This window comes from Bos indicus, chromosome 9, assembly GCF_029378745.1.
Source record: "Bos indicus isolate NIAB-ARS_2022 breed Sahiwal x Tharparkar chromosome 9, NIAB-ARS_B.indTharparkar_mat_pri_1.0, whole genome shotgun sequence".
NCBI classification, from domain to species: domain Eukaryota; kingdom Metazoa; phylum Chordata; class Mammalia; order Artiodactyla; family Bovidae; genus Bos; species Bos indicus.
Window position 1 is genome coordinate 87,456,652 of NC_091768.1, and position 15,962 is coordinate 87,472,613.

Genomic DNA, 15,962 nt, shown 5'->3' on the forward strand with positions numbered 1-15,962 from the left:
TGGCACGCCTTGCAACCTCAGAGGGCAATATAACCGGGAAGAAAAATACATAAATAATTAAAACCCACAGATTACGTACCTAAGGCAACCCCCAGCAGAGAAACAGCGCAGTCGCCTGCATCCGCCACTAGCAAGTGGGGGCTGGGCAGGGAGGCGGGGGCTGCATTGCTTAGAGTAAGGACCGGGCCTAAATGCCCCAAGGGCAATCTGAACGTGAGGTAGCAAACCAGACTGTGGGATAGCTATCCTGCGAAAAGCCCCAAGCTAAAATACTGCCAGGCCTGCTCACAGAACAAAGGACTGAGCAGAGCTAGTCGGCTGCGGACCGGCCCATGCCCCACCGGAGACAGATAGGCGAGGGCAGCCAGAGCCGGAAGAGGGCAATCGCAGCCCCAGAGAGGCATCATCTACCAAACTGCAAGCAGGCTTCATTGCTAACCAAGACTCCTTGGGATTCTGGATGGCCGACATCTGCCGGGAGGGTCGCAGCCAGAGATCAGCTCCCCAGAGGGGACATACGGCACACTGCCTGTTGTACACCCAGAAAACGGAGCGGCTGGGACGGGGGAGGCGGTAAAATCACAGCCCGCCAAGCACCTGGTCACCTGAGCTGCTTGGACCGGGAAAGGGCACAAAACGCAGGCCTAATCAGGTCTGCGGCTTTGTGGAGTACCCGAGAACCTGAATCTGAGTGGCTTTGACCTGGGAAGTGCGCTCAGCACAGGACCGGCCTCAGACAGTTCCTGGCACAGCAATCTAGAGCCTAAGCAGTGTAGACTGGTCAAGCACACACGCCATGAGCAGGGACAAACCCAGTGTGGCCAAGACACTGGGAGCACTCCCCACAGAGTCCATATTTGTTTGCAGTGTTCCTCCCTCCCCACAGCACGACTGAACAAGTGAGCCTAAAAAAATGTGACCGCCACCACCCTCTTGTGTCAGGGTGGAAATTAGACACTGAAGAGGCCAACAAACAGAGCTAAAATAAACAGAGGGAACTGCTTTGGAAGTGACAGTTGCAATAGGTTAAAACCCTGCAGTTAGCACCGACTACATAGGAATGGGCCTATAGATCTTGAGAAGTGTAAGCCAGATCAAGGAACTATCTGAAAATGAACTGACTCCACACTGTCCACACAACACCAGAGAAAGTCCTAGATATATTTTTACTATAGTCATTTTTTTAATTAAAAGAATTTAAAAAAATGTTTAACTCCTCTATTACTCCTTTAATTTTCATTTTTATAACCTACTATTACTTTGAAAAAAAAAAAAAGACCCTATTTTTAAAGCAAGCTTCATATATATATATATATATATATTTTATAATTTTTGTGACTTTGTTCTTTTCTTTAATATTGTATTTTTGAGAATCTAACCTCTACTCTAGATTTTTAATCTTTGCTTTTGGTATTTGTTATCAATTTTGTACCTTTAAGAACCCAATCTTCAGTACCCATTTTTACTTGGGAGCAAGATTACTGGCTGGATTGCTCTCTTCCCCCCTTGGACTCTCGTTTTTCTCCACCAGGTCGCCTCTATCTCCTCCCTCCCCCTTCTCTTCTCTATCCAACCCTGTGAATCTGTTTGTGTGTTCCAGGCTGTGGAGAACACTTAGGGAACTGATTACTGGCTGGATCTGTCTCTCTCCTTTTGATTCCCCTCTTTATCCTCCTGGCCACCTCTGTCTCCTTCTTCCCTCTTCTCTTCTCTGTGTAATTTCGTGAACCTCTCTGAGGGTTCCAGACTGTGGAGAGCACATAGGGAATTGATTACTGGCTAGATTGTTCTCGCCCCTTTTGATTCCCCCTCTTCTCCTCCTGGTCACCTCTATCTCCCTCCTCCCTCTTCTCTTCTCCATGTAACTCTGTGTACCTCTCCAGGTGTCCCTCACTGTGGAGAATCTTTTCACCATTAACTTAGATGTTTTATCATCAGTGCTGTATAGATGGAGAAGTCTTGAGGCTACTGTAAAAATATGACTGAAAACCAGAGGCAGGAGGCTTAAGTCTGAATCCTGAGAACACCAGAGGACTTCTGACTCCAGGGAACATTAACTGATGGGAGCTCATCAAATGCCTCCACACCCTACACTGAAACCAAGCACCACCCAAGGGCCAACAAGTTCCAGAGAAAGACATACCATGCAAATTCTCCAGCAACACAATTAGAAATGAAAATGGAGAGATCACAACAGATGACACAGAAACACAAAAGATCATAAGAGACTATTATCAGCAACTATATGCCAATAAAATGGACAACTTGGAAGAAATGGTCAAATTCTTAGAAAAGTACAACTTTCCAAAACTGAACCAGGAAGAAATGGAGAATCTTAAAAGACCCATCACAAGAATGGAAATTGAAACTGTAATCAGAAATCTTCCAGCAAACAAAAGCCCAGGTCCAGATGGCTTGACAGCTGAATTCTACCAAAAATTTAGAGAATAGGTAACACCTATCTTACTCAAACTCTTCCAGAAAATTGCAGAGGAAGGTAAACTTCCAAACTCATTCTATGAGGCCACCATCACCCTAATACCAAAACCTGACAAAGATGCCACAAAAAAAGAAAACTATAGGCCAATATCACTGATGAACATAGATGCAAAAATCCTTAACAACAGTCTAGCAAACAGAATCCAACAACATATTAAAAAGATCATACATCATGACCAAGTGGGCTTTATCCCAGGGATGCAAGGATTCTTCAATATCCGCAAATCAATCAATGTAATACACCACATTAACAAATTGAAAAATAAAAACCATATGATTATCTCAGTAGATGCAGAGAAAGCCTTTGACAAAATTCAACATCCATTTATGATAAAAACTCTCCAGAATCAACATAATAAAAGCTATATATGACGAACCCACAGCAAACATTATCCTCAATAGTGAAAAATTGAAAACATTTCCCCTAAAGTCAGGAACAAGACAAGGGTGCCCACTCTCACCACTACTATTCAACATAGTTTTGGAAGTTTTGGCCACAGCAATCAGAGCAGAAAAAGAAATAAAAGGAATCCAGATTGGAAAAGAAGAAGTAAAACCCTCACTGTTTGCAGATGACATGATCCTCTACATAGAAAACCCTAAAGATTCCACCAGAAAATTACTAGAGCTAATCAATGAATATAGTAAAGTTGCAGGATATAAAATCAACACACAGAAATCCCTTGCATCCCTATACACTAACAATGAGAAAACAGAAAAAGAAATTAAGGAAACAATTCCATTCACCATTACAACGAATAGAATAAAACACTTAGGAATATATCTACCTAAAGAAACAAAAGACCTATATATAGAAAATTATAAAACACTGGCGAAAGAAATCAAAGAGGACACAAATAGATGGAGAAATATACTGTGTTCATGGACCGGAAGAATCAATATAGTGAAAATGAGTACACTACCCAAAGCAATCTACAGATTCAATGCAATCCCGACCAAGCTACCAACTGTAGTTTTCACAGAACTAGGTCAAATAATTTCATAATTTGTATGGAAATACAAAAAATACAAAATACAAAAGTGAAACTAGAATACTTTCTAACACTATACACAAAAATAAACTCAAAATGGATTAAAGATCCAAATGTAAGGCCAGAAACTATAAAACTCCTAGAGGAAAACACAGGCAAAACATTCTCCCACATAAATCATAGCAGGATCCTCTATGACCCACCTCCCAGAATATTGGAAATAAAAGAAAAAGTAAACTAATGGGACCTAATTAAAATTAAAAGCTTTTGCACAACAAAGGAAACCATAAACAAGGTGAAAAGACAGCCTTCAGAATGGGAGAAAATAATAGCAAATGAAGCAACTGACAAAGAATTAATCTCAAAAATCTACAAGCAACTTCTGCAGATCAATTCCAGAAAAATAAACGACCCAATCAAAAAATGGGTCAAAGACCTAAACAGACATTTCTCCAGAGGAGACATACAGATGGCTAACAAACACATGAAAAGATGCTCAACATCACTCATTATTACAGAAATGCAAATCAAAACCACAATGAGGTAGCATTGCACGCCAGTCAGAATGGCTGCTATCCAAAATTCTCCAGGCAATAAATGCTGGAGAGGGTGTGGAGAAAAGGGAACCCTCTTACACTGTTGGTGGGAATGCAAACTAGTACAGCCACTATGGAGAACAGTATGGAGATTCCTTAAAAAACTGGAAATAGAACTGCCTTATGACCCAGCAATCCCACTGCTGGGCATACACACTGAGGAAACCAGAATTGAAAGAGACACGTGTACCCCAATGTTCATTGTAGCACTGTTTATAATAGCCAGGACATGGAAGCAACCTAGATGTCCATCAGCAGATGAATGGATAAGAAAGCTGTGGTACCTATATACAATGGAATATTACTCAGCCATTAAAAAGAATACATTTGAATCAGTTCTAATGAGGTGGATGAAACTGGAGCTTATTATACAGAGTGGAGTAAGCCAGAAAGAAAAACACCAATACAGTATCCTAACACATATATATGGAATTTAGAAAGATGGTAATGATAACCTGATATGTGAGACAGCAAAAGAGACACAGATGTATAGAACAGTCTGTTGGACTCTATGGGAGAGGGCGATGGTGGGATGGTTTGGGAGAATGGCTTTGAAACATATATATTATCATATGTGAAACAGATTGCCAGTCCAGGTTCGATGCATGATACAGGGTGCTTGGGGCTGGTGCACTGGGATGACCCAGAGGGATGGTATGGGGTGGGAGGTGGGAGGGGGGTTCAGGATGGGGAACACATGTGCACCCGTGGCAGATTCATGTCAATGTATGGCAAAACCAATACAATATTGTAAAGTAATTAGCCTCCAAAACAAACAAACAAACAAATCCTAAATGATGATGCTGTTTAAAATGCTGCACTCAATATGCCAGCATATCTGGAAAACTCTACAATGGTCACAGGACTGGAAAATGTTGTTTTTCATTCCAATACCAAAGAATGTTCAAACTCTCATACCATCACACACATTTCACATGCCTAGCAAGGTCATGCTCAAAATCCTTCAAGCTGAGCCTCAGCAGTAGGTGAACCAAGAACTTCCAATATACATGCTGGATTTAGAAAAGCAGAGGAAGCAGAGATCAAATTGCTAACATCTGCTGGATCTCAGAAGTAAGGGAATCCAAAAAAACATCTTCTTCTGCTTCACTGACTATGCTAGAGCCTTTGCATGGATCACAACAAACTGGAAAATTCTTAAAGAGATGGGAATACTGGACCACATTACCTGTCTCTGAGAAGTCTGTATGCAGGACAAGACGCAATAGTCAGAACAGGACATGGAACAATGGAGTGGTTCAAATTGGGAAAGGAGTTCGTCAAGGCTGTATGTTGTCACTCTGCTTTTTTAACTTCTATGCCAAGTACATCATGTGAAACGCTGGGGTGGATGAAGCCCAAGCTGGTGTCAAGATTGCCAGGAGAAAAAACAGCAACCTCAGATGTGCAGATGATACCGCACAAATGGCAAAAAGCAAAGAGGAACTAAATAGCCTCCTGGGGGAGGTGAAGGAGTGAAAACTGGCTTAAAACTGGACATCCTAAAAACTAAGATTTTGGCATCCAGGTCCATCACTTCATGGCAATAATATGGGGAAAAGGTGGAAACAGAGGCAGATTTTATTTTCTAGGGCTCCAAAATCACTGTGGAAGGCAACTGCAGCCATTAAATGAAAATTAATTTTAATTAAGAAATGAAAAGACGCTTGCTCCTCGAAAGAAAAGCTTAAGAGAAGAAAAAAATAACCTTACAATGACCACTGCACGTCCTAGTGAGAAGAAGAATCAGACATCTTTCTCTATAAATCCAAGGGTAGAAATAGTTAACCATTTGAAAAAGACATGTCAAAAGCCAAGACAGGCCAGAAGCCAGGCCTTTCACATCAAACAGTTGGTCAAGGTGTGAACACAAAGGAAAAGTACTTAAAGGAAATCAAAAGTGGTCCTCCAGTGAACACATGCATGATAAGAAAGCAAAACTGACCATCAAGGTCAAGTGGTAAACTGGTTTGAGAAGATAAAGGAAAGATGCTGAGTAGGATGTGCAACTCAAAGACATCACTTTGCCGCTAAAGGTCCATCCTGTGAAAGCTATGGATTTCCCAGTAGTTATGCACTTATGTGAGTGTCAGACCAAAAGAAGGTTGAGCCCTGAATAAATGATGCTTTTGAATTGTGGTGCTAGATAAGACTCTTGAGAGTCCCTTGGACTGCAAGGAGATCAAACCAGTCCATCCTAAAGGAAATCAATCCTGAATATTCATTGGAAGACTGATGCTGAAGATGAAACTCCAATACTTTGCCTTCCTGATGTGAAGAGCCAAGTCATTGGAAAAGACCCTGATGCTGGGAAAGGCTGAGGGCAGGAGGAGAATAGGGCAACAGAGGATGAAATAGTTGGATGGCATCAGTGACTCAATGGACATGAGTTTGAGCAAACTCTGGAGACAGTGAGAGACAGGGAAGCCTGGCGTGCTGCAGTTTACAGGGTCACAGAGTTGGACATGACTTAGCGACTGAACAACAATTCACCATATGTGAACAGCTCAATCAGTGGCCAAAAAGTTACAGTTTATCTTATTTATTTGTAGTAATTCATTATCTATTCTGGCTATGATCCTCTGTCAATGGAGAAATAAATCTACTTTTCAAAACAGACATAGTTTGTGCTGTGAAGTCTGGCTTCTCTTTTGAGAGGGAGAGGCATAGAGGAACACAGGAGACTCACTACTGAGTATGCAGATCTTGATGAAATAAAAAACAATTTCATTGCACAAGTTCCAGGATATGTCTTTGGATTCAGGTAACAGGATTGGGATTGACAGCTACATTGCATGTTACTTTAAGAGCATTCATTTTATTCTCTGCTTCCACAATAAATGTAGCCGAATCATCAGTTCTATTTAATCCCATAAGGTGGAGAAAGGGTGAAATGTCCCGAGTTCCCTCCTTGATTAGAAAAAGTAACTTGAAGTATTTATGTCTTTTGCAATAGTGAGATACTGACTTAAATATGCATATTAGGAAATAAAATGAGTAAAAGAGGCATTCAAGCATAATATTTTGTTTTGTTGAAAATACTCTGAAGTTGTTTCTCTGAACATAGAAAGAATCCCTGAGTCCTGTAATAGCAGATGGTATTTTTTCCCATTATCATCATTTGCAACAATGAGATTGCCATACATAGAAGAGTCTGATTCTTCACAAAATAGAAGACAGAAAGTGTCCTATTTGTGGAGATTTCTTGTTCAAGTAGTTGAACATTTCAGTGCATGGATTCCATCACTTAGCACCAAGAAAAAGAGGTAAAATGGGTTGGGGGAAAAAAAGAGACTGAGGAGGCTGTTCACCAGATGTGACAAGAGACATGAGACAATGCAGCCACCTTGTCATCATAACTGGAAGGCAGGCTCTGAATTCTTGGGTGTGATCTCCTGACTCTAAAGTGAACAGCAGGAGAACAAAGGCAGCCAAGCAAAGACTGAGTCCTGAGGCTGCCAGAGCACCTGTTAGGCAGGACCACTCAGTGATGGAGTCTCTGGGTCCCCAGGAGGCTGCTGATGGGCAGGCCACAGGCTGAGTCACAACTGCCGCTGCTTCAGGAGCACAGGCCTGGCCTCAGCCCTTCTCACAGTCTCTCCTGTGGGGCTCCTGCCTTGCCTGCGTGACCCAGGCCACTTCCTGTGAGAACAGGCCTTTGGAGTTGGGTCTGCAAAGGCCTCCCTACCCCTTCCTCCTGGGATGAGAGCCCGGCCCCTCTCATCTTGGGCCCCTGGGTGGGTCCCCTCCCCGCTGACACATCATGTGGAGCCCCCATGCTGCTCTCAGCCCCCGTGAGTCCTGCCCTCGCCCTGGCTGCCTGCTGTTCTCACACCACCTACCGGGGGCCCTGCCAGCCAGCAGTCTGTGCTCAGTCAGGGGACTTGGTTAAACCCTCTAAGCATCAATAGGCCCTCAGCCTAGTGAGGGCCTCTCCCTTTTCACAATGTCACCTGACAGTGTGGCCCTCTCAGAACTCAGGGCTGAGCTTTCTGAGTTTTGCTATCAGATGATATGGGGTCTTATTCACCTGCTCCATTTCCAGGGAGAGGAGGTTCAGCGAGGGGCAGGGGTTGGCTGGGATTAACTTTCCCCGTCCTCACGCCAGGCCCTGTGCCCCTGCCTTCCCTCTGAATTCTTGCCTCAGTACCTCTTCTTGTAAAGGATACAGGCTATTATGATGCCCATTACGACGAAACGGGAGAGAACCCTGGTGGTGATCCAGGTGATGTGATTGATGGCTGGGGCCGGGGGCTGCACTGTAGAGGGTCCCGTGGTCGGTGATGCTGAAAGGAGAGGAAGAGTGAAGCCCTTGTCCAGACCCAAAGCTCGGCAGATGTCTCCTCACCCCCCCGACTCAGGTACCCCTATTGTGCAGACAGTTTACACACATCACATGGAGACCCCTGAGAGAGGTCCCCAGGCAAGATGGGGGGAAGGGAGGAGGCCAGTACTCACAGGGCTCTAACAGCTAATGGGGGAGTAAGGTTTCCAACACAGCCACTCAGTCCTGCTGTGACACAGAGGTGGTGACATGAGGATGAAGTCCTCAGGAGCTGACAGCAGAGGTGGTATTGACAGATTTCCAGAAGTAGGATTGGTGACATTTAAAAGAAAATTCTGGAAAGAGTGTACAGTGAGAAATAAATCCCAGAAATCAAAAAGATGTCTACAGGTTTGGGATCAGCAAAAATCCATGTTCAATTGTCCAAAGGCCTGTGCTGTGAGGCAAGACTTCAGGAAGTGGAAAAGGAAGGAGGATGACAGAGGATCCCGGGTCATTGCTCTCCCGGGACAACTCACCTCTGACGGATCACTTAATCAAACACACACACACGCGCGCGCACACACACACACACACATGAGGGGTGAGTCCATGTCACCATGAGAGGAGTATCACTTTCTCCTCCCTTCTCACTTACCCAAGGTCTTCAACATTTTCTCCCAGTGCACCATGAAATCCTGAAGCCAGGACCGACAGTCTCCCATGGAGACCTTCTTCAAGAAGTCCATCACAGCTCTGTCATTCTCCCACTTTTCTTTCATCCATTTTGCCTCCAGGGTGATCCACTCTCCAGTGTCCATTCTCCGAATCACAGTGGAGGCTCATTAGTCCATTCAAGCCAAACGGCCAGGATCCACTGATGTGTCTGTTATCCTCACAGCAACATCACGTCCTGGCCTGCAGGGTGAGAGGGTCTGCCCCCACCATGGGAAAGAAAGAGCTCAGCCTTCGGGCTTGACAGATTCTTTGCCCCACCTGGGTCCACCTCCCTTGGCCCAGCCAATGTGGCCCTGTGCTCTCCTCAAAGGCCACTCCTAACTGGACTACTAGGGAAGAACCAATATCCAATTATACTCTTTACTTATAAACAGTGAATGTAGCTGAGCCCCTAATCTGGCCCTCCTGTACTTCGACTTTCTAACTTACCTGTGACTGTTTGTTTCTCCAGTGTAAAGTCATGCAGTTGGTCCCTGATGTTTCTGAGTGTTTCGATCTGTGTTTCCCAGGCCTTTATGGTTTCACTTCTTCTCCCAATGGACTTGTGAATATGATCTTAGCATGACCACAATCATAGGAGAGATAAAGCTCTCCATCCACCTGGCCTTGAACCTCACACCATGGCTGTCTAGGGTCGACGGTGAAGTTATAGGAAAGAGAGTGAGCGTCTGTGAAGGCAAACCACAGTGAGGGTGAGGTTGGGAGAAGAAGACCCATAGGCCTCATCCCCCAGTTCTGTGAGAGCAGAATACAGCTGCAGGGCTGGGCTGACTTAGCAGGACACCTCCGCCTGCCGCCCCCAGCCCCTCACCAGTTACGACTGAGGAAGACGACGAAGCCTCAGTCAGGCAAGAAGCACCAGAACCCTGGATATGCCCCATTTCCACCCTGCTCACAAGCTCCGCACGTGGCACTAACCGACACATACGTTTCCCAGGCATGGGCCAGGCTGGTTCAGAAGGAAAGGCCTAAACCCAGAGGACTGTCAGCTTCTCTGTGAGTGTCCTGTGGGAGATGTAGAGTGTGAGGGGGCTGTTCCTCAGGAAGCGGATCACAGCCAGTGGGGCTGGGGGTGCACAGGATGAGCTCAGAACCCAAACCTAGATAAGGGAGAGTTTATAATCACGGGTCACTGGGCTTAGCAAGGCTGGGGAGATGTGGTGATCTCCCACTAGGACAGGTCTTGGAAGCCGGGAGAAAGGCCTGTCCCACGCAGCATGAAAGAGAAAGTCCAGAACTTCCGAGGCAGGTAGTAGAGGAGGGGATCCAAGGCTCAGAGAAGTGAATCTGCCAGGGTGGACGTGGTGTGAAAGGGCAGGAGAGTGTGCAATCCACCCGCTCCATGGGAAAGCCCGATGGACTCCATGGAGCCTGAGAGGAAAGCGTGGATGAGAAGCATCTCCAATAGCTCAAGGATGACTTGTGCAGGTCAGGGATGGTGGTAGGAGACCGTGTTCCTGTGGGCTTCTATCAGGAACAGGGATGGAAGTTGTAGAAAAATCAGATTCCAAGTGGGGGGTGCTCTAGGGCAGCAGAAAAGTCGGTGCAGTGGTCAAAGTGGTTAGAGATTCTCAATGCCAGCCAAGGCCTGACTGCAGAGAATATGATGCCGGCTCATAGCATAGGCCGATCCTAAAGGCAAACAGATGGGCAGGAACCTAGATACAAACTGTACCATTGAAAGATATAAAGAGAGACAGAACACAAGGCTATATGATCAGGAAACCAAAGGCAGCTATCCCTACCAAACACCTGATCCAGGCCCATTTTCTGGATCTGAGACACTTCTCAGAAGGTATCATCAGAGAAAGAAGCCACGTTCTAAAGAGGAAGGCCCTTTCATCACACATCTAGTGCAAAAGTCCTTCCATTCTTTCCCAAAGAGCCACATGGTTATTTACTGGGGTAAGTGAACCTGCAGAAGCAGAAACTACTCTCACGTTCACATTGCACCTAGTGTGGTCCTAATATCAGGCACAGGAACCATAGCATCATCATGGTCCCCCAATTGTAGAAGCGATGCTCGAAGTACCAGGTCATCAATGGACAGCAGTCCCAGGTTCTGCTTACAGTGGTTATCACTGGGTCCACAGACCACACAGTGATCATTTCACATGCCCTGGACTTGTGACAGGCATGGACACCTGAGTAGCTAGTAAATTATTGTGTGGTGAAGGCTACTGTATTAGTGAATTCCAGATTGAAACTTCAGACCCTACCTCCCCATCCGCCAATAGTACGTGTACACAATATCCTGGAGGAAATACAGAGACAAGTGCCAAGCTGCAACCTCTCAAGGGCTGCAGGGGTGTGGTCCCTATCCTATTTCCATTTAATACCGCTGTGGCCTTAGGTTTCCTCTAATGGTACAGAAGAAATAGTTTAGGCTTCGTGGACCCTAGGTCTCTGCTGCAACCTGCTGTCCCAGCAAAAAAGCAGTCACAACTGGCGAACGATGAGCATGGCTGGAGCTGCTTCTTAGGCAGGTGACCCAGCAGAACTGGTGACATCAGAGGTATCTGTGGCCAGAAAGGTGCTATGTGTCATTTTCTACTTGAAGGCTCACAACACAGACCCTAAGTGTTGCAGTGGAGAAAGTCACACCATTTAAACATGGTTCCTGGTGTGGTCCTGGGGCCTGGCAGAGATGAGGCCTCTGGTCATGGAATGGAGTTGCCCATAGTGATGTGGGCTCATCAACCCCTAATCATTAGTTCAGCTAGGCCGGCCGTCATAGGATAGAAGTGGTTATGTGTTTTGGCATAAGCAGGGCCACCGGGAACAAATAAGACCCATCAGCAGCTGGCCTAGATGTGACACTAGAGTTGTTATATAGCCACTATCCTCTGCTCACACCTGTGGCTTCCCTTATGCCACTTTGGAACAAATAGCTACTCTGTAGCAAAGGAGGGGGGTGGTCATTAGTCCATAACTGCTGGATGATTTTTATTTTCCTAAGAAAAAGTACTGCATGTTGAAGACAAATCACTCCCAAAACTAGTGAAAGAAAGCAAAACTTTTAAGGTGAAACAACTGCATTACCTTGTAGAATTAAGGAAATAAAAAGCAGTTGGTAGTATGATTGCTAGTCCAAATATGTGTGTTTAAACAATTTAAAAAACTATTTATTTTGTAAGAATATACCTGTACCTCTAAGGCAACTATGTGTAAAAGATTTACACAAACATTTTCAGTTCAAGCTAATAAAACTGCTATTGAGAAAGTATTCCACATCAGTAAGTCTGTCTTAGAAAGTTCAGATGCTAAAGCATTCCTAAAGCTTGGTGTTCTGAAAGACAAATCTGCTTCTGTGATGCTGGGTGATGTATGTGACTGGCTGGCTCCAAGTGGGCCTCGACAGGCACCTTCCTCCTGACGCTGGGGGACTGTGAGAGGAGAGTCAGACACAGGCCCCCAGGGCTGCATGGACCTCTGTGAGACACTGGGCCAGCTGCTGGAACTCCATCTCTCCTCTGGATCGAAGGCACAGCACAAGCCATCACATAAATAGTTCATCAGGACAGCTGATAATCTGGGCTATTTGGTAACCCTCTTTCAGGTACTGGGCCACATCAAATGGGTAGATGTCCAGTTAGGGAGTTTGGGCAGTCATAAACACATGGGCTCTTTTAGTAGCAGCACGCTGACTTCTTAGTTGTGGCATGCAGGATCCAGTTCCCCCACCAGGGATCGAACCCAGGCCCCTGCACTGGGAGTGTGGAGTCTTAGCCACTGGATTACCAGGGAAGGCTGGAGAACTCATTATTTACCAGACTTTCAAAAGCCATCCATTGATCCCGTGTTTTTGTTGTTCCCCAGACAGTGAGAGTCCATGGGGAACAAGACTCTGGAGAGGGATTGGCTTTGCTCTTAACATGAAGTTGTCATCAATGACAGAGATTCTAGGAGCCAGGTCTTTGTGGAAGACTTCTCTTCTGACCAGGTAGCTCATTCCACAGGCAATCTGAACAGCCATGTGAACTAGCTTTTGTTGAGAAGTTTCCTGCTGACTATTTGCCTCTACATATTTGCACTGTCATAAAAACAATTTAAGATACCCCCAATTCATGTAAGGCAATCCACCATGGGCTTTTCCCCTTCTTATGTTCATACATGGCTAATAGGAAGATTTCTGTGATCTTGTAGCTCACAACTTTTAGGGAGCATGGTGGTCACCTGAATTTCAGAAGCTCGATCTCTAACTGTTTTTACAAATGCTTGTTGCTCTTTATCTGGATATTATTCATCTACATAAACCCCATGGGAAGTACACCAAAAGGTACCTTCTTAGAGTATATCTTTTGAGTTCCTCTCCCTGGATAGATATTTTGGTATCATTCACCTAAGCTCTGGCCTCCAAAAGAGCGACACTTTTCAAGTCGTACTCCTCTAGCCACAAGGTTGGATAACGGGAGATGGGAGCTGTATTGTTGGGTGTGTTGCCTCTCACATACTGAGACATCTGGGAACGACTGGGACTGAGACAGCCCTTGGGAACTACTGCTGGTGCTGATGCTATCTTCCAGTTCAATCCTTTTCACACTATGAAGATGCAAAACAGCTAATACTAGTACTACAAGAAATATACCTGGACAGCAAATCCCTAGGCTGATATAAAACACACGTGTAGACACGGCTGTAGACAAGGCTGCATGTACAGGATCATAAATGGGTTCTTCTGATAGTGGTTTTTCAGCTTCAACATCAGTCCTTCCAATGAATACCCAGGACTGATCTCCTTTAGGATGGACTGGTTGGATCTCCTTGCAGTCCAAGGGACTCTTTAAGAGTCTTCTCCAACACCACAGTTCAAAAGCGTCAATTCTTCGGGCCTCAGCTTTCTTTATAGTCCAACTCTCTCATCCGTACATGACCACTGGAAAAACAAAGGACTTGAGTAGACGGACCTTTGTTGACAAACTAATGTCTCTGCTTTTTAACATGCTGTCTCAGTCGGTCATAACTTTCCTTCCAAGGAGTAAGCGTCTTTGAATTTCATGGCTGCAATCACCATCTGCAGTGAGTTTGGAGCCCAGAAAAATAAAGTCAGCCACTGTTTCCATTGTTTTCCCATCTATTTGCCATGAAGTCATTGGACCAGATGCCATGATCTTCGTTTTCTGAATGTTGAGCTTTAAGCCAACTTTTTCACTCTCCTCTTTCACTTTCATCAAAGGCTCTTTAGTTCCTCTTCACTTTCTGCCATAAGGGTGGTGTCATCTACATATCTGAGGTTATTGATATTTCTCCCGGCAATTTTGATTCCAGCTTGTGCTTCCTCCAGCCCGGTGTTTCTCATGATGTACTCTGCATATAAGTTAAATAAGCAGGGTGACAATTTAAAGCCTTGATGGAGTCCTTTTCCTATTTGGAACCAGTCTGTTTTTCCATGTCCAGTTCTAACTGTTGCTTCCTGACCTGCATACAGGTTTCTCAAGAGGCAGGTCAGGTGGTCTGGTATTCCCATCTCTTTCAGAATTTTCCACAGGTGATTGTGATCCACACAGTCAAAGGCTTTGGCATAGTCAATAAAACAGAAATAGATGTTTTTCTGAAACTCTCCTGCTTTTAGGATGATGCAGCGGATGTTGGCAATTTGATCTCTGGTTCCTCTGCCTTTTCTAAAACCAGCTTGAACATCTGGAAGTTCAAGGTTCGGTATTGCTGCAGCCTGGCGCAGGAGGCGGCGGCTGTGACGGCGCAGAAGGGCAGATCATGGGCTTGTGGTTTTCAGGGCGGCTCTGGGTCCCTTCCCCGGGCTCCAGGACTCCCACTTCCCAGGGCCGGGCTGAGCCCTGGCGGGCCTCAACAGCATTTCCTGTATGTTCTGGCCCCCTTTTCTCCTAGCGTCACCTCCCAAAGTCCCCGCATTACTGCTTTACCAAGGCACCCCTGTTCTGGCCCGGAGAGCCCGCAAGCAGCCCGGGGGAGCCACTGAGTAGTAAAGGACCCAGGGGAAGGGAAGAGGAGAGGGCGCACACCACCACCCCTGTTCAGGTCGTAACTCACCCAACTTCCCCTCGGGCCATCCCCCCACCCCCAGTAGGTTCATCCCGGAACTCACTGCCAGACGTCCCGCTGAACCAGACAATGAGAAGCAAGTCCAGGAAGCCAAGAAGCGTCTCGGGGCCACCCATCTCTCCCTTTGCCACCTGGATCTCGATTTTGCAGGAGTGGAGCATGCCAGGTCAGAGGAGCGGATCCTTTCTGGGGAGGCAGACACTGCACTTCTGGGGCCTCCGGCGTTGCTCCGCTCGGACGCCCCGCCCCAGGCAAGGCCCGCGCAGTCATTAACCTGGGGCTTCCCCAGACTGCTAGCTCGCGACCAGAGTGTTGACCACTTCCTCCTCTTCCCACTTGTTTGAACGATTCGCGGTCTGATGGCCAGAATATTCCTAGTTAGATCATTTTGTCATTTTGGTCTCCCTAATTAATTGAAATTGATCAGAGGTCGTTAGGGAAGAATTTCTGGCAAGAAGATCATGGAGGGGAGAGCTCAAGGCTTCCTGCTTTCCCATCTGAGCTTGCCTTGGATGATCACTGACCTCTTCATTGTACTGAGTTTCCTTAGGGTTTTCCATACCGGCTCATGAAAACTTGAAGGAAGTTTTCAGCCAACCCAGTTATTACTTCCGGTGCCAGTTCAGGTGGCAAACTTAACTGATAAATGTCCTCTGTGTCCCGACCATTCCACTGACCTGCCCTTCTCTCATCTCTCTCCCTCTCCTCGGGCTTCTTGAGTCCCATAGACACAACAGTATTGAAATTAGGTTAGTTCATCACTCCGCAAGTAGCTTCGGTCTCATTTGTTTCTTTTTCCTTCAAAATTTCAGTGCCAATGCATTTTGAAGAAGGATTCTGTGTAATTCTACA

General features: G+C 45.7%; 1 protein-coding gene and 2 pseudogenes across 1 annotated transcript in view; 1 reads left to right on the forward strand and 2 right to left on the reverse strand.

Annotated features, from left to right (window-relative positions):
• LOC109564039 (UL16-binding protein 1-like) overlaps nucleotides 1-15,962 on the forward strand; it is a 267,031-nt gene that overhangs the window by 72,104 nt on the left and 178,965 nt on the right. The window lies entirely within an intron of this gene.
• On the reverse strand, nucleotides 1,390-15,327 carry LOC109564040 (UL16-binding protein 3-like; annotated as a pseudogene).
• On the reverse strand, nucleotides 9,764-13,775 carry LOC139184968 (tyrosine-protein kinase RYK-like; annotated as a pseudogene).